Source organism: Diospyros lotus, chromosome 13 (assembly GCF_014633365.1).
Source record: "Diospyros lotus cultivar Yz01 chromosome 13, ASM1463336v1, whole genome shotgun sequence".
Classification (NCBI taxonomy): Eukaryota; Viridiplantae; Streptophyta; class Magnoliopsida; order Ericales; family Ebenaceae; genus Diospyros; species Diospyros lotus.
Window position 1 is genome coordinate 25109062 of NC_068350.1, and position 26518 is coordinate 25135579.

The window sequence follows — 26518 nt, forward strand, 5'->3', positions numbered from 1 at the left end:
GGACCTGGAATGGTGAAGAGTACAAGGTGAGCTACAAAGCTCAGCAAGTAATAAACTAGAAAGAATAACTGAAGCTGAATCGAAGAATATCGATACTGATAAAAATACTTACTGAACTTGTACTGAGAGATATAATAATCACTGGATGGCATTTATAAGATGTAATGCACATAAGCTGTAAACTAAATGCAGGTATGCAACCTTGGCCCATAGGCCCACATAACTGTAACACATACCTGACTGATCTGAGTCCTGCAAACATAAAAACTGTAAGCACATACTTTGGGCAATATGCCCCTAGCTCCCTGGTCGACATCAGGCGAGCAACTCATAACTGAGATATAATTGTACTGATACTAGTGGGATCCCCGCGGACAAGCCGCCTGGCGCGCATAATGCAATGCTCATATAAATGCTAGCACACGATATGTAGTGCTCCACATAAGTCATGCTCAATGCTCATACAATGTGTATGCACATAATCTCACAAAATAATGTTGACCATGTCATAATGAACTGCTAAACATGGTATATGATTTTTACTAGAAATGTTGAGATTCAAATATTCTGAAATTTCTAAGTATAGGCATGGCATATTGGATTTGATGATATCTTGGCATAAAAATTCAATATTTGAATAATTGAATATTCATATTAAATTTAAAACTTGAATCAAGAATTTATTGGAAGCTATTTGAATGCCATTTGATACTATTTGGATGATTGAGAAAGTCTAAGGAAGCAATTTGAATGAAAAGCAGCTCATCCGAATGAAAAAAAATGGATTTCAGCAAGCTCATTCGAATGGCAGAAAACTCATTCGAATGACAGAGACTCATTCGAATGACAGAAGGCTCATTCGAATGACTGATGATATTCAAAGGCTATTCGGATCTGATCTGGGACTCATTCGAATGACTCTCAAATTCATTCGAATGAATTTTGAAAATTTTCAACTTTTGAACTGGCAAAAAGCGACTCATTCGAATGCAACAGTAACCTTATTCGAATCAATTTGAAGATCATTCGAATGACAAGAAGGCTCATTCGAATGCTAAGCTATACAAAGCAACAACTTACTCACATCTTCAAGGGCTCATTCGAATGACAACAAGGCTCATTCGAATGTCAGTCAAAAACCTCAAAAATACATACGAATGATATGATAATCACATGACTCATTCGAATGACCCAAAAACTCATTCGAATGACTGGAATATTATAGGGGAAAAGCCTACGATAACACTGAAACTTATTCGGATGCTTTGAAACTCATTCGAATGACTCAAGGCTTATTCGAATGACTGGATTCTTATCAGGTATACAGCTTACGATAACAGAGAGCAAATCTTTCATTCAAAACTTATCTTCACTACACCATTCCAAAAGAAATCTTGGGAGAACAATCCCAATTGATATATAAACAACTTGAGGGATGATTTACTGATCATAGCTAATGAAAAACGTTGCAAGAAACATGCCTGAACTGACTGATACTCACTGTAAGCATGTAAATACATGTATAAACATGCACTGATCTGATATAACTCACTGTAACGCACATATTTGAATATATACATGCACTGGAACTGATATAAATTCTGAAATATGATATCAACTCAATCAAGACCTGTAAGAAAGGATTACAGGGGAAGGATACTTGCCTTATGATCTTCTTGATCGACTTAATGATCTCACGAGAGCCTCCTATGCAAGACTTGAACTCACTGCTCGTGCCTATATATATATATATACACTGACTGTAACATAAATCTGAAACTTAAACGAAGAACTGCTGGAACTGATGATCGAATGCTAATATACGATCTCGTAAGAAAAGTTTACAGGGAGAATAACTTGCCTTTCAAACTCTCTGATCGATCCAATGATCTAACAGAAGCCTCCAACGCAAAGCCTTTAATTCACTGTTGAAGCTTCTTCTTCTCTCTGTTGTTCTTCACACGGCGAAGACAACATGGCTAATGACTATTATATATATACATATGCTTAAGAGAAACCCTAATGCCATCTCTCTCTCCTAATATAACTAGGAGTCTTTCAAACCGAATCCTTCTCACGGCTGGGTTAATTAATCCCTTAATCACACTAATTCCATTTACTAATTGAATATTAACATCCAATCCGTAATATGACCAACACGTCCTTGCATTTAATTTTCACAATAATTAAATATAATTAAATGCTATTTTCTCAATTAAATCTCTAAACTGCCATATTAAATAATTAAATGGCAAATCCTCTTAATTAATTACTTCAATAATTAATTAACTAATTCTAAATAATACTAGGCCCTCTAACGGGTCGTTACAATGGGTAACCGAATGGATTGGAGGGAGTGCTCCGAAATCAAGATATCTAAAAACAATTATATGAAACGAACCAGAATTTCGATACGATTATTATGACATCGAAAAAAATCTGATCAGAAACAGTTTTTTGTGCAGCTAAAAATCAGGCCGAAAAGACGAATCGTCGTAATTCGTTCACAAAAAGTCAATTGAACTCAAAATACACTTTAATTTAGTTATTAGAACAACCTTTTGGTTGTTTAATGTTGAAACAAAAGTACTAGCGATCAAATCGAACAATAGGACGTAAGCGTAATTTCTTCATTTTTCCCGACTTTGGTCGAAAAAAGAAATTTCTTTTTTTTTTTTGTCAATTTTCAATGGTGGAATGAAGATAATTTCATATGGTTTTAAGTGTAGTTTTATTTGGAAGTGTAATTGAAATATTCAAAAGATTAGGGGTTTAACTTGATTTTCGGTACAATTATGAGTAACCGAATGGATTGGAGGGAGTGCTCCGAAATCAAGATATCTAAAAACAATTATATGAAACGAACCAGAATTTCGATACGATTATTATGACATCGAAAAAAATCTGATCGGAAACAGTTTTTTGTGCAGCTAAAAATCAGGCCGAAAACACGAATCGTCGTAATTCGTTCACAAAAAGTCAATTGAACTCAAAATACACTTTAATTTAGTTATTAGAACAACCTTTTGGTTGTTTAATGTTGAAACAAAAGTACTAGCGATCAAATCGAACAATAGGACGTAAGCGTAATTTCTTCATTTTTCCCGACTTTGGTCGAAAAAAGAAATTTCTTTTTTTTTTTGTCAATTTTCAATGGTGGAATGAAGATAATTTCATATGCTTTTAAGTGTAGTTTTATTTGGAAGTGTAATTGAAATATTCAAAAGATTAGGGGTTTAACTTGATTTTCGGTACAATTATGAGTAACCGAATGGATTGGAGGGAGTGCTCCGAAATCAAGATATCTAAAAACAATTATATGAAACGAACCAGAATTTCGATACGATTATTATGACATCGAAAAAAATCTGATCGGAAACAGTTTTTTGTGCAGCTAAAAATCAGGCCGAAAAGACGAATCGTCGTAATTCGTTCACAAAAAGTCAATTGAACTCAAAATACACTTTAATTTAGTTATTAGAACAACCTTTTGATTGTTTAATGTTGAAACAAAAGTACTAGCGATCAAATCGAACAATAGGACGTAAGCGTAATTTCTTCATTTTTCCCGACTTTGGTCGAAAAAAGAAATTTCTTTTTTTTTTTGTCAATTTTCAATGGTGGAATGAAGATAATTTCATATGCTTTTAAGTGTAGTTTTATTTGGAAGTGTAATTGAAATATTCAAAAGATTAGGGGTTTAACTTGATTTTCGGTACAATTATGAGTAACCGAATGGATTGGAGGGAGTGCTCCGAAATCAAGATATCTAAAAACAATTATATGAAACGAACCAGAATTTCGATACGATTATTATGACATCGAAAAAAATCTGATCGGAAACAGTTTTTTGTGCAGCTAAAAATCAGGCCGAAAAGACGAATCGTCGTAATTCGTTCACAAAAAGTCAATTGAACTCAAAATACACTTTAATTTAGTTATTAGAACAACCTTTTGGTTGTTTAATGTTGAAACAAAAGTACTAGCGATCAAATCGAACAATAGGACGTAAGCGTAATTTCTTCATTTTTCCCGACTTTGGTCGAAAAAAGAAATTTCTTTTTTTTTTTGTCAATTTTCAATGGTGGAATGAAGATAATTTCATATGGTTTTAAGTGTAGTTTTATTTGGAAGTGTAATTGAAATATTCAAAAGATTAGGGGTTTAACTTGATTTTCGGTACAATTATGAGTAACCGAATGGATTGGAGGGAGTGCTCCGAAATCAAGATATCTAAAAACAATTATATGAAACGAACCAGAATTTCGATACGATTATTATGACATCGAAAAAAATCTGATCGGAAACAGTTTTTTGTGCAGCTAAAAATCAGGCCGAAAACACGAATCGTCGTAATTCGTTCACAAAAAGTCAATTGAACTCAAAATACACTTTAATTTAGTTATTAGAACAACCTTTTGGTTGTTTAATGTTGAAACAAAAGTACTAGCGATCAAATCGAACAATAGGACGTAAGCGTAATTTCTTCATTTTTCCCGACTTTGGTCGAAAAAAGAAATTTCTTTTTTTTTTTTGTCAATTTTCAATGGTGGAATGAAGATAATTTCATATGCTTTTAAGTGTAGTTTTATTTGGAAGTGTAATTGAAATATTCAAAAGATTAGGGGTTTAACTTGATTTTCGGTACAATTATGAGTAACCGAATGGATTGGAGGGAGTGCTCCGAAATCAAGATATCTAAAAACAATTATATGAAACGAACCAGAATTTCGATACGATTATTATGACATCGAAAAAAATCTGATCGGAAACAGTTTTTTGTGCAGCTAAAAATCAGGCCGAAAAGACGAATCGTCGTAATTCGTTCACAAAAAGTCAATTGAACTCAAAATACACTTTAATTTAGTTATTAGAACAACCTTTTGGTTGTTTAATGTTGAAACAAAAGTACTAGCGATCAAATCGAACAATAGGACGTAAGCGTAATTTCTTCATTTTTCCCGACTTTGGTCGAAAAAAGAAATTTCTTTTTTTTTTTGTCAATTTTCAATGGTGGAATGAAGATAATTTCATATGGTTTTAAGTGTAGTTTTATTTGGAAGTGTAATTGAAATATTCAAAAGATTAGGGGTTTAACTTGATTTTCGGTACAATTATGAGTAACCGAATGGATTGGAGGGAGTGCTCCGAAATCAAGATATCTAAAAACAATTATATGAAACGAACCAGAATTTCGATACGATTATTATGACATCGAAAAAAATCTGATCGGAAACAGTTTTTTGTGCAGCTAAAAATCAGGCCGAAAACACGAATCGTCGTAATTCGTTCACAAAAAGTCAATTGAACTCAAAATACACTTTAATTTAGTTATTAGAACAACCTTTTGATTGTTTAATGTTGAAACAAAAGTACTAGCGATCAAATCGAACAATAGGACGTAAGCGTAATTTCTTCATTTTTCCCGACTTTGGTCGAAAAAAGAAATTTCTTTTTTTTTTTGTCAATTTTCAATGGTGGAATGAAGATAATTTCATATGCTTTTAAGTGTAGTTTTATTTGGAAGTGTAATTGAAATATTCAAAAGATTAGGGGTTTAACTTGATTTTCGGTACAATTATGAGTAACCGAATGGATTGGAGGGAGTGCTCCGAAATCAAGATATCTAAAAACAATTATATGAAACGAACCAGAATTTCGATACGATTATTATGACATCGAAAAAAATCTGATCGGAAACAGTTTTTTGTGCAGCTAAAAATCAGGCCGAAAAGACGAATCGTCGTAATTCGTTCACAAAAAGTCAATTGAACTCAAAATACACTTTAATTTAGTTATTAGAACAACCTTTTGATTGTTTAATGTTGAAACAAAAGTACTAGCGATCAAATCGAACAATAGGACGTAAGCGTAATTTCTTCATTTTTCCCGACTTTGGTCGAAAAAAGAAATTTCTTTTTTTTTTTGTCAATTTTCAATGGTGGAATGAAGATAATTTCATATGCTTTTAAGTGTAGTTTTATTTGGAAGTGTAATTGAAATATTCAAAAGATTAGGGGTTTAACTTGATTTTCGGTACAATTATGAGTAACCGAATGGATTGGAGGGAGTGCTCCGAAATCAAGATATCTAAAAACAATTATATGAAACGAACCAGAATTTCGATACGATTATTATGACATCGAAAAAAATCTGATCGGAAACAGTTTTTTGTGCAGCTAAAAATCAGGCCGAAAACACGAATCGTCGTAATTCGTTCACAAAAAGTCAATTGAACTCAAAATACACTTTAATTTAGTTATTAGAACAACCTTTTGGTTGTTTAATGTTGAAACAAAAGTACTAGCGATCAAATCGAACAATAGGACGTAAGCGTAATTTCTTCATTTTTCCCGACTTTGGTCGAAAAAAGAAATTTCTTTTTTTTTTTGTCAATTTTCAATGGTGGAATGAAGATAATTTCATATGGTTTTAAGTGTAGTTTTATTTGGAAGTGTAATTGAAATATTCAAAAGATTAGGGGTTTAACTTGATTTTCGGTACAATTATGAGTAACCGAATGGATTGGAGGGAGTGCTCCGAAATCAAGATATCTAAAAACAATTATATGAAACGAACCAGAATTTCGATACGATTATTATGACATCGAAAAAAATCTGATCGGAAACAGTTTTTTGTGCAGCTAAAAATCAGGCCGAAAAGACGAATCGTCGTAATTCGTTCACAAAAAGTCAATTGAACTCAAAATACACTTTAATTTAGTTATTAGAACAACCTTTTGATTGTTTAATGTTGAAACAAAAGTACTAGCGATCAAATCGAACAATAGGACGTAAGCGTAATTTCTTCATTTTTCCCGACTTTGGTCGAAAAAAGAAATTTCTTTTTTTTTTTGTCAATTTTCAATGGTGGAATGAAGATAATTTCATATGGTTTTAAGTGTAGTTTTATTTGGAAGTGTAATTGAAATATTCAAAAGATTAGGGGTTTAACTTGATTTTCGGTACAATTATGAGTAACCGAATGGATTGGAGGGAGTGCTCCGAAATCAAGATATCTAAAAACAATTATATGAAACGAACCAGAATTTCGATACGATTATTATGACATCGAAAAAAATCTGATCGGAAACAGTTTTTTGTGCAGCTAAAAATCAGGCCGAAAAGACGAATCGTCGTAATTCGTTCACAAAAAGTCAATTGAACTCAAAATACACTTTAATTTAGTTATTAGAACAACCTTTTGATTGTTTAATGTTGAAACAAAAGTACTAGCGATCAAATCGAACAATAGGACGTAAGCGTAATTTCTTCATTTTTCCCGACTTTGGTCGAAAAAAGAAATTTCTTTTTTTTTTTGTCAATTTTCAATGGTGGAATGAAGATAATTTCATATGCTTTTAAGTGTAGTTTTATTTGGAAGTGTAATTGAAATATTCAAAAGATTAGGGGTTTAACTTGATTTTCGGTACAATTATGAGTAACCGAATGGATTGGAGGGAGTGCTCCGAAATCAAGATATCTAAAAACAATTATATGAAACGAACCAGAATTTCGATACGATTATTATGACATCGAAAAAAATCTGATCGGAAACAGTTTTTTGTGCAGCTAAAAATCAGGCCGAAAACACGAATCGTCGTAATTCGTTCACAAAAAGTCAATTGAACTCAAAATACACTTTAATTTAGTTATTAGAACAACCTTTTGGTTGTTTAATGTTGAAACAAAAGTACTAGCGATCAAATCGAACAATAGGACGTAAGCGTAATTTCTTCATTTTTCCCGACTTTGGTCGAAAAAAGAAATTTCTTTTTTTTTTTGTCAATTTTCAATGGTGGAATGAAGATAATTTCATATGGTTTTAAGTGTAGTTTTATTTGGAAGTGTAATTGAAATATTCAAAAGATTAGGGGTTTAACTTGATTTTCGGTACAATTATGAGTAACCGAATGGATTGGAGGGAGTGCTCCGAAATCAAGATATCTAAAAACAATTATATGAAACGAACCAGAATTTCGATACGATTATTATGACATCGAAAAAAATCTGATCGGAAACAGTTTTTTGTGCAGCTAAAAATCAGGCCGAAAAGACGAATCGTCGTAATTCGTTCACAAAAAGTCAATTGAACTCAAAATACACTTTAATTTAGTTATTAGAACAACCTTTTGGTTGTTTAATGTTGAAACAAAAGTACTAGCGATCAAATCGAACAATAGGACGTAAGCGTAATTTCTTCATTTTTCCCGACTTTGGTCGAAAAAAGAAATTTCTTTTTTTTTTTGTCAATTTTCAATGGTGGAATGAAGATAATTTCATATGGTTTTAAGTGTAGTTTTATTTGGAAGTGTAATTGAAATATTCAAAAGATTAGGGGTTTAACTTGATTTTCGGTACAATTATGAGTAACCGAATGGATTGGAGGGAGTGCTCCGAAATCAAGATATCTAAAAACAATTATATGAAACGAACCAGAATTTCGATACGATTATTATGACATCGAAAAAAATCTGATCGGAAACAGTTTTTTGTGCAGCTAAAAATCAGGACGAAAAGACGAATCGTCGTAATTCGTTCACAAAAAGTCAATTGAACTCAAAATACACTTTAATTTAGTTATTAGAACAACCTTTTGATTGTTTAATGTTGAAACAAAAGTACTAGCGATCAAATCGAACAATAGGACGTAAGCGTAATTTCTTCATTTTTCCCGACTTTGGTCGAAAAAAGAAATTTCTTTTTTTTTTTGTCAATTTTCAATGGTGGAATGAAGATAATTTCATATGCTTTTAAGTGTAGTTTTATTTGGAAGTGTAATTGAAATATTCAAAAGATTAGGGGTTTAACTTGATTTTCGGTACAATTATGAGTAACCGAATGGATTGGAGGGAGTGCTCCGAAATCAAGATATCTAAAAACAATTATATGAAACGAACCAGAATTTCGATACGATTATTATGACATCGAAAAAAATCTGATCGGAAACAGTTTTTTGTGCAGCTAAAAATCAGGCCGAAAACACGAATCGTCGTAATTCGTTCACAAAAAGTCAATTGAACTCAAAATACACTTTAATTTAGTTATTAGAACAACCTTTTGATTGTTTAATGTTGAAACAAAAGTACTAGCGATCAAATCGAACAATAGGACGTAAGCGTAATTTCTTCATTTTTCCCGACTTTGGTCGAAAAAAGAAATTTCTTTTTTTTTTTGTCAATTTTCAATGGTGGAATGAAGATAATTTCATATGGTTTTAAGTGTAGTTTTATTTGGAAGTGTAATTGAAATATTCAAAAGATTAGGGGTTTAACTTGATTTTCGGTACAATTATGAGTAACCGAATGGATTGGAGGGAGTGCTCCGAAATCAAGATATCTAAAAACAATTATATGAAACGAACCAGAATTTCGATACGATTATTATGACATCGAAAAAAATCTGATCGGAAACAGTTTTTTGTGCAGCTAAAAATCAGGCCGAAAAGACGAATCGTCGTAATTCGTTCACAAAAAGTCAATTGAACTCAAAATACACTTTAATTTAGTTATTAGAACAACCTTTTGATTGTTTAATGTTGAAACAAAAGTACTAGCGATCAAATCGAACAATAGGACGTAAGCGTAATTTCTTCATTTTTCCCGACTTTGGTCGAAAAAAGAAATTTCTTTTTTTTTTTGTCAATTTTCAATGGTGGAATGAAGATAATTTCATATGCTTTTAAGTGTAGTTTTATTTGGAAGTGTAATTGAAATATTCAAAAGATTAGGGGTTTAACTTGATTTTCGGTACAATTATGAGTAACCGAATGGATTGGAGGGAGTGCTCCGAAATCAAGATATCTAAAAACAATTATATGAAACGAACCAGAATTTCGATACGATTATTATGACATCGAAAAAAATCTGATCGGAAACAGTTTTTTGTGCAGCTAAAAATCAGGCCGAAAACACGAATCGTCGTAATTCGTTCACAAAAAGTCAATTGAACTCAAAATACACTTTAATTTAGTTATTAGAACAACCTTTTGGTTGTTTAATGTTGAAACAAAAGTACTAGCGATCAAATCGAACAATAGGACGTAAGCGTAATTTCTTCATTTTTCCCGACTTTGGTCGAAAAAAGAAATTTCTTTTTTTTTTTGTCAATTTTCAATGGTGGAATGAAGATAATTTCATATGGTTTTAAGTGTAGTTTTATTTGGAAGTGTAATTGAAATATTCAAAAGATTAGGGGTTTAACTTGATTTTCGGTACAATTATGAGTAACCGAATGGATTGGAGGGAGTGCTCCGAAATCAAGATATCTAAAAACAATTATATGAAACGAACCAGAATTTCGATACGATTATTATGACATCGAAAAAAATCTGATCGGAAACAGTTTTTTGTGCAGCTAAAAATCAGGCCGAAAAGACGAATCGTCGTAATTCGTTCACAAAAAGTCAATTGAACTCAAAATACACTTTAATTTAGTTATTAGAACAACCTTTTGGTTGTTTAATGTTGAAACAAAAGTACTAGCGATCAAATCGAACAATAGGACGTAAGCGTAATTTCTTCATTTTTCCCGACTTTGGTCGAAAAAAGAAATTTCTTTTTTTTTTTGTCAATTTTCAATGGTGGAATGAAGATAATTTCATATGCTTTTAAGTGTAGTTTTATTTGGAAGTGTAATTGAAATATTCAAAAGATTAGGGGTTTAACTTGATTTTCGGTACAATTATGAGTAACCGAATGGATTGGAGGGAGTGCTCCGAAATCAAGATATCTAAAAACAATTATATGAAACGAACCAGAATTTCGATACGATTATTATGACATCGAAAAAAATCTGATCGGAAACAGTTTTTTGTGCAGCTAAAAATCAGGCCGAAAAGACGAATCGTCGTAATTCGTTCACAAAAAGTCAATTGAACTCAAAATACACTTTAATTTAGTTATTAGAACAACCTTTTGATTGTTTAATGTTGAAACAAAAGTACTAGCGATCAAATCGAACAATAGGACGTAAGCGTAATTTCTTCATTTTTCCCGACTTTGGTCGAAAAAAGAAATTTCTTTTTTTTTTTGTCAATTTTCAATGGTGGAATGAAGATAATTTCATATGGTTTTAAGTGTAGTTTTATTTGGAAGTGTAATTGAAATATTCAAAAGATTAGGGGTTTAACTTGATTTTCGGTACAATTATGAGTAACCGAATGGATTGGAGGGAGTGCTCCGAAATCAAGATATCTAAAAACAATTATATGAAACGAACCAGAATTTCGATACGATTATTATGACATCGAAAAAAATCTGATCGGAAACAGTTTTTTGTGCAGCTAAAAATCAGGCCGAAAAGACGAATCGTCGTAATTCGTTCACAAAAAGTCAATTGAACTCAAAATACACTTTAATTTAGTTATTAGAACAACCTTTTGGTTGTTTAATGTTGAAACAAAAGTACTAGCGATCAAATCGAACAATAGGACGTAAGCGTAATTTCTTCATTTTTCCCGACTTTGGTCGAAAAAAGAAATTTCTTTTTTTTTTTTGTCAATTTTCAATGGTGGAATGAAGATAATTTCATATGGTTTTAAGTGTAGTTTTATTTGGAAGTGTAATTGAAATATTCAAAAGATTAGGGGTTTAACTTGATTTTCGGTACAATTATGAGTAACCGAATGGATTGGAGGGAGTGCTCCGAAATCAAGATATCTAAAAACAATTATATGAAACGAACCAGAATTTCGATACGATTATTATGACATCGAAAAAAATCTGATCGGAAACAGTTTTTTGTGCAGCTAAAAATCAGGCCGAAAACACGAATCGTCGTAATTCGTTCACAAAAAGTCAATTGAACTCAAAATACACTTTAATTTAGTTATTAGAACAACCTTTTGGTTGTTTAATGTTGAAACAAAAGTACTAGCGATCAAATCGAACAATAGGACGTAAGCGTAATTTCTTCATTTTTCCCGACTTTGGTCGAAAAAAGAAATTTCTTTTTTTTTTTGTCAATTTTCAATGGTGGAATGAAGATAATTTCATATGCTTTTAAGTGTAGTTTTATTTGGAAGTGTAATTGAAATATTCAAAAGATTAGGGGTTTAACTTGATTTTCGGTACAATTATGAGTAACCGAATGGATTGGAGGGAGTGCTCCGAAATCAAGATATCTAAAAACAATTATATGAAACGAACCAGAATTTCGATACGATTATTATGACATCGAAAAAAATCTGATCGGAAACAGTTTTTTGTGCAGCTAAAAATCAGGCCGAAAAGACGAATCGTCGTAATTCGTTCACAAAAAGTCAATTGAACTCAAAATACACTTTAATTTAGTTATTAGAACAACCTTTTGGTTGTTTAATGTTGAAACAAAAGTACTAGCGATCAAATCGAACAATAGGACGTAAGCGTAATTTCTTCATTTTTCCCGACTTTGGTCGAAAAAAGAAATTTCTTTTTTTTTTTGTCAATTTTCAATGGTGGAATGAAGATAATTTCATATGGTTTTAAGTGTAGTTTTATTTGGAAGTGTAATTGAAATATTCAAAAGATTAGGGGTTTAACTTGATTTTCGGTACAATTATGAGTAACCGAATGGATTGGAGGGAGTGCTCCGAAATCAAGATATCTAAAAACAATTATATGAAACGAACCAGAATTTCGATACGATTATTATGACATCGAAAAAAATCTGATCGGAAACAGTTTTTTGTGCAGCTAAAAATCAGGCCGAAAAGACGAATCGTCGTAATTCGTTCACAAAAAGTCAATTGAACTCAAAATACACTTTAATTTAGTTATTAGAACAACCTTTTGATTGTTTAATGTTGAAACAAAAGTACTAGCGATCAAATCGAACAATAGGACGTAAGCGTAATTTCTTCATTTTTCCCGACTTTGGTCGAAAAAAGAAATTTCTTTTTTTTTTTGTCAATTTTCAATGGTGGAATGAAGATAATTTCATATGCTTTTAAGTGTAGTTTTATTTGGAAGTGTAATTGAAATATTCAAAAGATTAGGGGTTTAACTTGATTTTCGGTACAATTATGAGTAACCGAATGGATTGGAGGGAGTGCTCCGAAATCAAGATATCTAAAAACAATTATATGAAACGAACCAGAATTTCGATACGATTATTATGACATCGAAAAAAATCTGATCGGAAACAGTTTTTTGTGCAGCTAAAAATCAGGCCGAAAAGACGAATCGTCGTAATTCGTTCACAAAAAGTCAATTGAACTCAAAATACACTTTAATTTAGTTATTAGAACAACCTTTTGGTTGTTTAATGTTGAAACAAAAGTACTAGCGATCAAATCGAACAATAGGACGTAAGCGTAATTTCTTCATTTTTCCCGACTTTGGTCGAAAAAAGAAATTTCTTTTTTTTTTTGTCAATTTTCAATGGTGGAATGAAGATAATTTCATATGGTTTTAAGTGTAGTTTTATTTGGAAGTGTAATTGAAATATTCAAAAGATTAGGGGTTTAACTTGATTTTCGGTACAATTATGAGTAACCGAATGGATTGGAGGGAGTGCTCCGAAATCAAGATATCTAAAAACAATTATATGAAACGAACCAGAATTTCGATACGATTATTATGACATCGAAAAAAATCTGATCGGAAACAGTTTTTTGTGCAGCTAAAAATCAGGCCGAAAACACGAATCGTCGTAATTCGTTCACAAAAAGTCAATTGAACTCAAAATACACTTTAATTTAGTTATTAGAACAACCTTTTGGTTGTTTAATGTTGAAACAAAAGTACTAGCGATCAAATCGAACAATAGGACGTAAGCGTAATTTCTTCATTTTTCCCGACTTTGGTCGAAAAAAGAAATTTCTTTTTTTTTTTGTCAATTTTCAATGGTGGAATGAAGATAATTTCATATGGTTTTAAGTGTAGTTTTATTTGGAAGTGTAATTGAAATATTCAAAAGATTAGGGGTTTAACTTGATTTTCGGTACAATTATGAGTAACCGAATGGATTGGAGGGAGTGCTCCGAAATCAAGATATCTAAAAACAATTATATGAAACGAACCAGAATTTCGATACGATTATTATGACATCGAAAAAAATCTGATCGGAAACAGTTTTTTGTGCAGCTAAAAATCAGGCCGAAAAGACGAATCGTCGTAATTCGTTCACAAAAAGTCAATTGAACTCAAAATACACTTTAATTTAGTTATTAGAACAACCTTTTGATTGTTTAATGTTGAAACAAAAGTACTAGCGATCAAATCGAACAATAGGACGTAAGCGTAATTTCTTCATTTTTCCCGACTTTGGTCGAAAAAAGAAATTTCTTTTTTTTTTTGTCAATTTTCAATGGTGGAATGAAGATAATTTCATATGGTTTTAAGTGTAGTTTTATTTGGAAGTGTAATTGAAATATTCAAAAGATTAGGGGTTTAACTTGATTTTCGGTACAATTATGAGTAACCGAATGGATTGGAGGGAGTGCTCCGAAATCAAGATATCTAAAAACAATTATATGAAACGAACCAGAATTTCGATACGATTATTATGACATCGAAAAAAATCTGATCGGAAACAGTTTTTTGTGCAGCTAAAAATCAGGCCGAAAAGACGAATCGTCGTAATTCGTTCACAAAAAGTCAATTGAACTCAAAATACACTTTAATTTAGTTATTAGAACAACCTTTTGGTTGTTTAATGTTGAAACAAAAGTACTAGCGATCAAATCGAACAATAGGACGTAAGCGTAATTTCTTCATTTTTCCCGACTTTGGTCGAAAAAAGAAATTTCTTTTTTTTTTTGTCAATTTTCAATGGTGGAATGAAGATAATTTCATATGGTTTTAAGTGTAGTTTTATTTGGAAGTGTAATTGAAATATTCAAAAGATTAGGGGTTTAACTTGATTTTCGGTACAATTATGAGTAACCGAATGGATTGGAGGGAGTGCTCCGAAATCAAGATATCTAAAAACAATTATATGAAACGAACCAGAATTTCGATACGATTATTATGACATCGAAAAAAATCTGATCGGAAACAGTTTTTTGTGCAGCTAAAAATCAGGCCGAAAACACGAATCGTCGTAATTCGTTCACAAAAAGTCAATTGAACTCAAAATACACTTTAATTTAGTTATTAGAACAACCTTTTGGTTGTTTAATGTTGAAACAAAAGTACTAGCGATCAAATCGAACAATAGGACGTAAGCGTAATTTCTTCATTTTTCCCGACTTTGGTCGAAAAAAGAAATTTCTTTTTTTTTTTGTCAATTTTCAATGGTGGAATGAAGATAATTTCATATGGTTTTAAGTGTAGTTTTATTTGGAAGTGTAATTGAAATATTCAAAAGATTAGGGGTTTAACTTGATTTTCGGTACAATTATGAGTAACCGAATGGATTGGAGGGAGTGCTCCGAAATCAAGATATCTAAAAACAATTATATGAAACGAACCAGAATTTCGATACGATTATTATGACATCGAAAAAAATCTGATCGGAAACAGTTTTTTGTGCAGCTAAAAATCAGGCCGAAAAGACGAATCGTCGTAATTCGTTCACAAAAAGTCAATTGAACTCAAAATACACTTTAATTTAGTTATTAGAACAACCTTTTGGTTGTTTAATGTTGAAACAAAAGTACTAGCGATCAAATCGAACAATAGGACGTAAGCGTAATTTCTTCATTTTTCCCGACTTTGGTCGAAAAAAGAAATTTCTTTTTTTTTTTGTCAATTTTCAATGGTGGAATGAAGATAATTTCATATGGTTTTAAGTGTAGTTTTATTTGGAAGTGTAATTGAAATATTCAAAAGATTAGGGGTTTAACTTGATTTTCGGTACAATTATGAGTAACCGAATGGATTGGAGGGAGTGCTCCGAAATCAAGATATCTAAAAACAATTATATGAAACGAACCAGAATTTCGATACGATTATTATGACATCGAAAAAAATCTGATCGGAAACAGTTTTTTGTGCAGCTAAAAATCAGGCCGAAAAGACGAATCGTCGTAATTCGTTCACAAAAAGTCAATTGAACTCAAAATACACTTTAATTTAGTTATTAGAACAACCTTTTGGTTGTTTAATGTTGAAACAAAAGTACTAGCGATCAAATCGAACAATAGGACGTAAGCGTAATTTCTTCATTTTTCCCGACTTTGGTCGAAAAAAGAAATTTCTTTTTTTTTTTTGTCAATTTTCAATGGTGGAATGAAGATAATTTCATATGGTTTTAAGTGTAGTTTTATTTGGAAGTGTAATTGAAATATTCAAAAGATTAGGGGTTTAACTTGATTTTCGGTACAATTATGAGTAACCGAATGGATTGGAGGGAGTGCTCCGAAATCAAGATATCTAAAAACAATTATATGAAACGAACCAGAATTTCGATACGATTATTATGACATCGAAAAAAATCTGATCGGAAACAGTTTTTTGTGCAGCTAAAAATCAGGCCGAAAAGACGAATCGTCGTAATTCGTTCACAAAAAGTCAATTGAACTCAAAATACACTTTAATTTAGTTATTAGAACAACCTTTTGATTGTTTAATGTTGAAACAAAAGTACTAGCGATCAAATCGAACAATAGGACGTAAGCGTAATTTCTTCATTTTTCCCGACTTTGGTCGAAAAAAGAAATTTCTTTTTTTTTTGTCAATTTTCAATGGTGGAATGAAGATAATTTCATATGGTTTTAAGTGTAGTTTTATTTGGAAGTGTAATTGAAATATTCAAAAGATTAGGGGTTTAACTTGATTTTCGGTACAATTATGAGTAACCGAATGGATTGGAGGGAGTGCTCCGAAATCAAGATATCTAAAAACAATTATATGAAACGAACCAGAATTTCGATACGATTATTATGACATCGAAAAAAATCTGATCGGAAACAGTTTTTTGTGCAGCTAAAAATCAGGCCGAAAAGACGAATCGTCGTAATTCGTTCACAAAAAGTCAATTGAACTCAAAATACACTTTAATTTAGTTATTAGAACAACCTTTTGGTTGTTTAATGTTGAAACAAAAGTACTAGCGATCAAATCGAACAATAGGACGTAAGCGTAATTTCTTCATTTTTCCCGACTTTGGTCGAAAAAAGAAATTTCTTTTTTTTTTTGTCAATTTTCAATGGTGGAATGAAGATAATTTCATATGGTTTTAAGTGTAGTTTTATTTGGAAGTGTAATTGAAATATTCAAAAGATTAGGGGTTTAACTTGATTTTCGGTACAATTATGAGTAACCGAATGGATTGGAGGGAGTGCTCCGAAATCAAGATATCTAAAAACAATTATATGAAACGAACCAGAATTTCGATACGATTATTATGACATCGAAAAAAATCTGATCGGAAACAGTTTTTTGTGCAGCTAAAAATCAGGCCGAAAAGACGAATCGTCGTAATTCGTTCACAAAAAGTCAATTGAACTCAAAATACACTTTAATTTAGTTATTAGAACAACCTTTTGATTGTTTAATGTTGAAACAAAAGTACTAGCGATCAAATCGAACAATAGGACGTAAGCGTAATTTCTTCATTTTTCCCGACTTTGGTCGAAAAAAGAAATTTCTTTTTTTTTTTGTCAATTTTCAATGGTGGAATGAAGATAATTTCATATGGTTTTAAGTGTAGTTTTATTTGGAAGTGTAATTGAAATATTCAAAAGATTAGGGGTTTAACTTGATTTTCGGTACAATTATGAGTAACCGAATGGATTGGAGGGAGTGCTCCGAAATCAAGATATCTAAAAACAATTATATGAAACGAACCAGAATTTCGATACGATTATTATGACATCGAAAAAAATCTGATCGGAAACAGTTTTTTGTGCAGCTAAAAATCAGGCCGAAAACACGAATCGTCGTAATTCGTTCACAAAAAGTCAATTGAACTCAAAATACACTTTAATTTAGTTATTAGAACAACCTTTTGGTTGTTTAATGTTGAAACAAAAGTACTAGCGATCAAATCGAACAATAGGACGTAAGCGTAATTTCTTCATTTTTCCCGACTTTGGTCGAAAAAAGAAATTTCTTTTTTTTTTTGTCAATTTTCAATGGTGGAATGAAGATAATTTCATATGGTTTTAAGTGTAGTTTTATTTGGAAGTGTAATTGAAATATTCAAAAGATTAGGGGTTTAACTTGATTTTCGGTACAATTATGAGTAACCGAATGGATTGGAGGGAGTGCTCCGAAATCAAGATATCTAAAAACAATTATATGAAACGAACCAGAATTTCGATACGATTATTATGACATCGAAAAAAATCTGATCGGAAACAGTTTTTTGTGCAGCTAAAAATCAGGCCGAAAAGACGAATCGTCGTAATTCGTTCACAAAAAGTCAATTGAACTCAAAATACACTTTAATTTAGTTATTAGAACAACCTTTTGATTGTTTAATGTTGAAACAAAAGTACTAGCGATCAAATCGAACAATAGGACGTAAGCGTAATTTCTTCATTTTTCCCGACTTTGGTCGAAAAAAGAAATTTCTTTTTTTTTTTGTCAATTTTCAATGGTGGAATGAAGATAATTTCATATGGTTTTAAGTGTAGTTTTATTTGGAAGTGTAATTGAAATATTCAAAAGATTAGGGGTTTAACTTGATTTTCGGTACAATTATGAGTAACCGAATGGATTGGAGGGAGTGCTCCGAAATCAAGATATCTAAAAACAATTATATGAAACGAACCAGAATTTCGATACGATTATTATGACATCGAAAAAAATCTGATCGGAAACAGTTTTTTGTGCAGCTAAAAATCAGGCCGAAAAGACGAATCGTCGTAATTCGTTCACAAAAAGTCAATTGAACTCAAAATACACTTTAATTTAGTTATTAGAACAACCTTTTGATTGTTTAATGTTGAAACAAAAGTACTAGCGATCAAATCGAACAATAGGACGTAAGCGTAATTTCTTCATTTTTCCCGACTTTGGTCGAAAAAAGAAATTTCTTTTTTTTTTTTGTCAATTTTCAATGGTGGAATGAAGATAATTTCATATGGTTTTAAGTGTAGTTTTATTTGGAAGTGTAATTGAAATATTCAAAAGATTAGGGGTTTAACTTGATTTTCGGTACAATTATGAGTAACCGAATGGATTGGAGGGAGTGCTCCGAAATCAAGATATCTAAAAACAATTATATGAAACGAACCAGAATTTCGATACGATTATTATGACATCGAAAAAAATCTGATCGGAAACAGTTTTTTGTGCAGCTAAAAATCAGGCCGAAAACACGAATCGTCGTAATTCGTTCACAAAAAGTCAATTGAACTCAAAATACACTTTAATTTAGTTATTAGAACAACCTTTTGGTTGTTTAATGTTGAAACAAAAGTACTAGCGATCAAATCGAACAATAGGACGTAAGCGTAATTTCTTCATTTTTCCCGACTTTGGTCGAAAAAAGAAATTTCTTTTTTTTTTTGTCAATTTTCAATGGTGGAATGAAGATAATTTCATATGGTTTTAAGTGTAGTTTTATTTGGAAGTGTAATTGAAATATTCAAAAGATTAGGGGTTTAACTTGATTTTCGGTACAATTATGAGTAACCGAATGGATTGGAGGGAGTGCTCCGAAATCAAGATATCTAAAAACAATTATATGAAACGAACCAGAATTTCGATACGATTATTATGACATCGAAAAAAATCTGATCGGAAACAGTTTTTTGTGCAGCTAAAAATCAGGCCGAAAAGACGAATCGTCGTAATTCGTTCACAAAAAGTCAATTGAACTCAAAATACACTTTAATTTAGTTATTAGAACAACCTTTTGATTGTTTAATGTTGAAACAAAAGTACTAGCGATCAAATCGAACAATAGGACGTAAGCGTAATTTCTTCATTTTTCCCGACTTTGGTCGAAAAAAGAAATTTCTTTTTTTTTTTGTCAATTTTCAATGGTGGAATGAAGATAATTTCATATGGTTTTAAGTGTAGTTTTATTTGGAAGTGTAATTGAAATATTCAAAAGATTAGGGGTTTAACTTGATTTTCGGTACAATTATGAGTAACCGAATGGATTGGAGGGAGTGCTCCGAAATCAAGATATCTAAAAACAATTATATGAAACGAACCAGAATTTCGATACGATTATTATGACATCGAAAAAAATCTGATCGGAAACAGTTTTTTGTGCAGCTAAAAATCAGGCCGAAAAGACGAATCGTCGTAATTCGTTCACAAAAAGTCAATTGAACTCAAAATACACTTTAATTTAGTTATTAGAACAACCTTTTGGTTGTTTAATGTTGAAACAAAAGTACTAGCGATCAAATCGAACAATAGGACGTAAGCGTAATTTCTTCATTTTTCCCGACTTTGGTCGAAAAAAGAAATTTCTTTTTTTTTTTGTCAATTTTCAATGGTGGAATGAAGATAATTTCATATGCTTTTAAGTGTAGTTTTATTTGGAAGTGTAATTGAAATATTCAAAAGATTAGGGGTTTAACTTGATTTTCGGTACAATTATGAGTAACCGAATGGATTGGAGGGAGTGCTCCGAAATCAAGATATCTAAAAACAATTATATGAAACGAACCAGAATTTCGATACGATTATTATGACATCGAAAAAAATCTGATCGGAAACAGTTTTTTGTGCAGCTAAAAATCAGGCCGAAAACACGAATCGTCGTAATTCGTTCACAAAAAGTCAATTGAACTCAAAATACACTTTAATTTAGTTATTAGAACAACCTTTTGGTTGTTTAATGTTGAAACAAAAGTACTAGCGATCAAATCGAACAATAGGACGTAAGCGTAATTTCTTCATTTTTCCCGACTTTGGTCGAAAAAAGAAATTTCTTTTTTTTTTTGTCAATTTTCAATGGTGGAATGAAGATAATTTCATATGGTTTTAAGTGTAGTTTTATTTGGAAGTGTAATTGAAATATTCAAAAGATTAGGGGTTTAACTTGATTTTCGGTACAATTATGAGTAACCGAATGGATTGGAGGGAGTGCTCCGAAATCAAGATATCTAAAAACAATTATATGAAACGAACCAGAATTTCGATACGATTATTATGACATCGAAAAAAATCTGATCGGAAACAGTTTTTTGTGCAGCTAAAAATCAGGCCGAAAAGACGAATCGTCGTAATTCGTTCACAAAAAGTCAATTGAACTCAAAATACACTTTAATTTAGTTATTAGAACAACCTTTTGGTTGTTTAATGTTGAAACAAAAGTACTAGCGATCAAATCGAACAATAGGACGTAAGCGTAATTTCTTCATTTTTCCCGACTTTGGTCGAAAAAAGAAATTTCTTTTTTTTTTTGTCAATTTTCAATGGTGGAATGAAGATAATTTCATATGGTTTTAAGTGTAGTTTTATTTGGAAGTGTAATTGAAATATTCAAAAGATTAGGGGTTTAACTTGATTTTCGGTACAATTATGAGTAACCGAATGGATTGGAGGGAGTGCTCCGAAATCAAGATATCTAAAAACAATTATATGAAACGAACCAGAATTTCGATACGATTATTATGACATCGAAAAAAATCTGATCGGAAACAGTTTTTTGTGCAGCTAAAAATCAGGCCGAAAAGACGAATCGTCGTAATTCGTTCACAAAAAGTCAATTGAACTCAAAATACACTTTAATTTAGTTATTAGAACAACCTTTTGATTGTTTAATGTTGAAACAAAAGTACTAGCGATCAAATCGAACAATAGGACGTAAGCGTAATTTCTTCATTTTTCCCGACTTTGGTCGAAAAAAGAAATTTCTTTTTTTTTTTGTCAATTTTCAATGGTGGAATGAAGATAATTTCATATGGTTTTAAGTGTAGTTTTATTTGGAAGTGTAATTGAAATATTCAAAAGATTAGGGGTTTAACTTGATTTTCGGTACAATTATGAGTAACCGAATGGATTGGAGGGAGTGCTCCGAAATCAAGATATCTAAAAACAATTATATGAAACGAACCAGAATTTCGATACGATTATTATGACATCGAAAAAAATCTGATCGGAAACAGTTTTTTGTGCAGCTAAAAATCAGGCCGAAAAGACGAATCGTCGTAATTCGTTCACAAAAAGTCAATTGAACTCAAAATACACTTTAATTTAGTTATTAGAACAACCTTTTGGTTGTTTAATGTTGAAACAAAAGTACTAGCGATCAAATCGAACAATAGGACGTAAGCGTAATTTCTTCATTTTTCCCGACTTTGGTCGAAAAAAGAAATTTCTTTTTTTTTTTTGTCAATTTTCAATGGTGGAATGAAGATAATTTCATATGGTTTTAAGTGTAGTTTTATTTGGAAGTGTAATTGAAATATTCAAAAGATTAGGGGTTTAACTTGATTTTCGGTACAATTATGAGTAACCGAATGGATTGGAGGGAGTGCTCCGAAATCAAGATATCTAAAAACAATTATATGAAACGAACCAGAATTTCGATACGATTATTATGACATCGAAAAAAATCTGATCGGAAACAGTTTTTTGTGCAGCTAAAAATCAGGCCGAAAAGACGAATCGTCGTAATTCGTTCACAAAAAGTCAATTGAACTCAAAATACACTTTAATTTAGTTATTAGAACAACCTTTTGATTGTTTAATGTTGAAACAAAAGTACTAGCGATCAAATCGAACAATAGGACGTAAGCGTAATTTCTTCATTTTTCCCGACTTTGGTCGAAAAAAGAAATTTCTTTTTTTTTTTGTCAATTTTCAATGGTGGAATGAAGATAATTTCATATGGTTTTAAGTGTAGTTTTATTTGGAAGTGTAATTGAAATATTCAAAAGATTAGGGGTTTAACTTGATTTTCGGTACAATTATGAGTAACCGAATGGATTGGAGGGAGTGCTCCGAAATCAAGATATCTAAAAACAATTATATGAAACGAACCAGAATTTCGATACGATTATTATGACATCGAAAAAAATCTGATCGGAAACAGTTTTTTGTGCAGCTAAAAATCAGGCCGAAAAGACGAATCGTCGTAATTCGTTCACAAAAAGTCAATTGAACTCAAAATACACTTTAATTTAGTTATTAGAACAACCTTTTGATTGTTTAATGTTGAAACAAAAGTACTAGCGATCAAATCGAACAATAGGACGTAAGCGTAATTTCTTCATTTTTCCCGACTTTGGTCGAAAAAAGAAATTTCTTTTTTTTTTTGTCAATTTTCAATGGTGGAATGAAGATAATTTCATATGGTTTTAAGTGTAGTTTTATTTGGAAGTGTAATTGAAATATTCAAAAGATTAGGGGTTTAACTTGATTTTCGGTACAATTATGAGTAACCGAATGGATTGGAGGGAGTGCTCCGAAATCAAGATATCTAAAAACAATTATATGAAACGAACCAGAATTTCGATACGATTATTATGACATCGAAAAAAATCTGATCGGAAACAGTTTTTTGTGCAGCTAAAAATCAGGCCGAAAAGACGAATCGTCGTAATTCGTTCACAAAAAGTCAATTGAACTCAAAATACACTTTAATTTAGTTATTAGAACAACCTTTTGATTGTTTAATGTTGAAACAAAAGTACTAGCGATCAAATCGAACAATAGGACGTAAGCGTAATTTCTTCATTTTTCCCGACTTTGGTCGAAAAAAGAAATTTCTTTTTTTTTTTGTCAATTTTCAATGGTGGAATGAAGATAATTTCATATGGTTTTAAGTGTAGTTTTATTTGGAAGTGTAATTGAAATATTCAAAAGATTAGGGGTTTAACTTGATTTTCGGTACAATTATGAGTAACCGAATGGATTGGAGGGAGTGCTCCGAAATCAAGATATCTAAAAACAATTATATGAAACGAACCAGAATTTCGATACGATTATTATGACATCGAAAAAAATCTGATCGGAAACAGTTTTTTGTGCAGCTAAAAATCAGGCCGAAAAGACGAATCGTCGTAATTCGTTCACAAAAAGTCAATTGAACTCAAAATACACTTTAATTTAGTTATTAGAACAACCTTTTGGTTGTTTAATGTTGAAACAAAAGTACTAGCGATCAAATCGAACAATAGGACGTAAGCGTAATTTCTTCATTTTTCCCGACTTTGGTCGAAAAAAGAAATTTCTTTTTTTTTTTGTCAATTTTCAATGGTGGAATGAAGATAATTTCATATGGTTTTAAGTGTAGTTTTATTTGGAAGTGTAATTGAAATATTCAAAAGATTAGGGGTTTAACTTGATTTTCGGTACAATTATGAGTAACCGAATGGATTGGAGGGAGTGCTCCGAAATCAAGATATCTAAAAACAATTATATGAAACGAACCAGAATTTCGATACGATTATTATGACATCGAAAAAAATCTGATCGGAAACAGTTTTTTGTGCAGCTAAAAATCAGGCCGAAAAGACGAATCGTCGTAATTCGTTCACAAAAAGTCAATTGAACTCAAAATACACTTTAATTTAGTTATTAGAACAACCTTTTGGTTGTTTAATGTTGAAACAAAAGTACTAGCGATCAAATCGAACAATAGGACGTAAGCGTAATTTCTTCATTTTTCCCGACTTTGGTCGAAAAAAGAAATTTCTTTTTTTTTTTGTCAATTTTCAATGGTGGAATGAAGATAATTTCATATGGTTTTAAGTGTAGTTTTATTTGGAAGTGTAATTGAAATATTCAAAAGATTAGGGGTTTAACTTGATTTTCGGTACAATTATGAGTAACCGAATGGATTGGAGGGAGTGCTCCGAAATCAAGATATCTAAAAACAATTATATGAAACGAACCAGAATTTCGATACGATTATTATGACATCGAAAAAAATCTGATCGGAAACAGTTTTTTGTGCAGCTAAAAATCAGGCCGAAAAGACGAATCGTCGTAATTCGTTCACAAAAAGTCAATTGAACTCAAAATACACTTTAATTTAGTTATTAGAACAACCTTTTGGTTGTTTAATGTTGAAACAAAAGTACTAGCGATCAAATCGAACAATAGGACGTAAGCGTAATTTCTTCATTTTTCCCGACTTTGGTCGAAAAAAGAAATTTCTTTTTTTTTTTGTCAATTTTCAATGGTGGAATGAAGATAATTTCATATGGTTTTAAGTGTAGTTTTATTTGGAAGTGTAATTGAAATATTCAAAAGATTAGGGGTTTAACTTGATTTTCGGTACAATTATGAGTAACCGAATGGATTGGAGGGAGTGCTCCGAAATCAAGATATCTAAAAACAATTATATGAAACGAACCAGAATTTCGATACGATTATTATGACATCGAAAAAAATCTGATCGGAAACAGTTTTTTGTGCAGCTAAAAATCAGGCCGAAAAGACGAATCGTCGTAATTCGTTCACAAAAAGTCAATTGAACTCAAAATACACTTTAATTTAGTTATTAGAACAACCTTTTGATTGTTTAATGTTGAAACAAAAGTACTAGCGATCAAATCGAACAATAGGACGTAAGCGTAATTTCTTCATTTTTCCCGACTTTGGTCGAAAAAAGAAATTTCTTTTTTTTTTTGTCAATTTTCAATGGTGGAATGAAGATAATTTCATATGGTTTTAAGTGTAGTTTTATTTGGAAGTGTAATTGAAATATTCAAAAGATTAGGGGTTTAACTTGATTTTCGGTACAATTATGAGTAACCGAATGGATTGGAGGGAGTGCTCCGAAATCAAGATATCTAAAAACAATTATATGAAACGAACCAGAATTTCGATACGATTATTATGACATCGAAAAAAATCTGATCGGAAACAGTTTTTTGTGCAGCTAAAAATCAGGCCGAAAAGACGAATCGTCGTAATTCGTTCACAAAAAGTCAATTGAACTCAAAATACACTTTAATTTAGTTATTAGAACAACCTTTTGGTTGTTTAATGTTGAAACAAAAGTACTAGCGATCAAATCGAACAATAGGACGTAAGCGTAATTTCTTCATTTTTCCCGACTTTGGTCGAAAAAAGAAATTTCTTTTTTTTTTTGTCAATTTTCAATGGTGGAATGAAGATAATTTCATATGGTTTTAAGTGTAGTTTTATTTGGAAGTGTAATTGAAATATTCAAAAGATTAGGGGTTTAACTTGATTTTCGGTACAATTATGAGTAACCGAATGGATTGGAGGGAGTGCTCCGAAATCAAGATATCTAAAAACAATTATATGAAACGAACCAGAATTTCGATACGATTATTATGACATCGAAAAAAATCTGATCGGAAACAGTTTTTTGTGCAGCTAAAAATCAGGCCGAAAAGACGAATCGTCGTAATTCGTTCACAAAAAGTCAATTGAACTCAAAATACACTTTAATTTAGTTATTAGAACAACCTTTTGATTGTTTAATGTTGAAACAAAAGTACTAGCGATCAAATCGAACAATAGGACGTAAGCGTAATTTCTTCATTTTTCCCGACTTTGGTCGAAAAAAGAAATTTCTTTTTTTTTTTGTCAATTTTCAATGGTGGAATGAAGATAATTTCATATGGTTTTAAGTGTAGTTTTATTTGGAAGTGTAATTGAAATATTCAAAAGATTAGGGGTTTAACTTGATTTTCGGTACAATTATGAGTAACCGAATGGATTGGAGGGAGTGCTCCGAAATCAAGATATCTAAAAACA

The 26518-nt window shown here is 31.3% G+C and overlaps 1 long non-coding RNA gene across 1 annotated transcript in view; it reads right to left on the reverse strand.

Annotated features, from left to right (window-relative positions):
- Window positions 1-2328: 2328 nt before the first annotated feature.
- Window positions 2329-26518, reverse strand: part of LOC127788377 (uncharacterized) — a 48257-nt gene continuing 24067 nt past the window's right edge. The window contains exons 7-9 of the long non-coding RNA XR_008020343.1: window positions 16946-17873; window positions 5345-8592; window positions 2329-2558 (exon numbers count right to left, since the gene is read on the reverse strand). This is a non-coding gene — a long non-coding RNA (uncharacterized LOC127788377). The remainder of the gene's footprint in view (window positions 2559-5344; window positions 8593-16945; window positions 17874-26518) is intronic.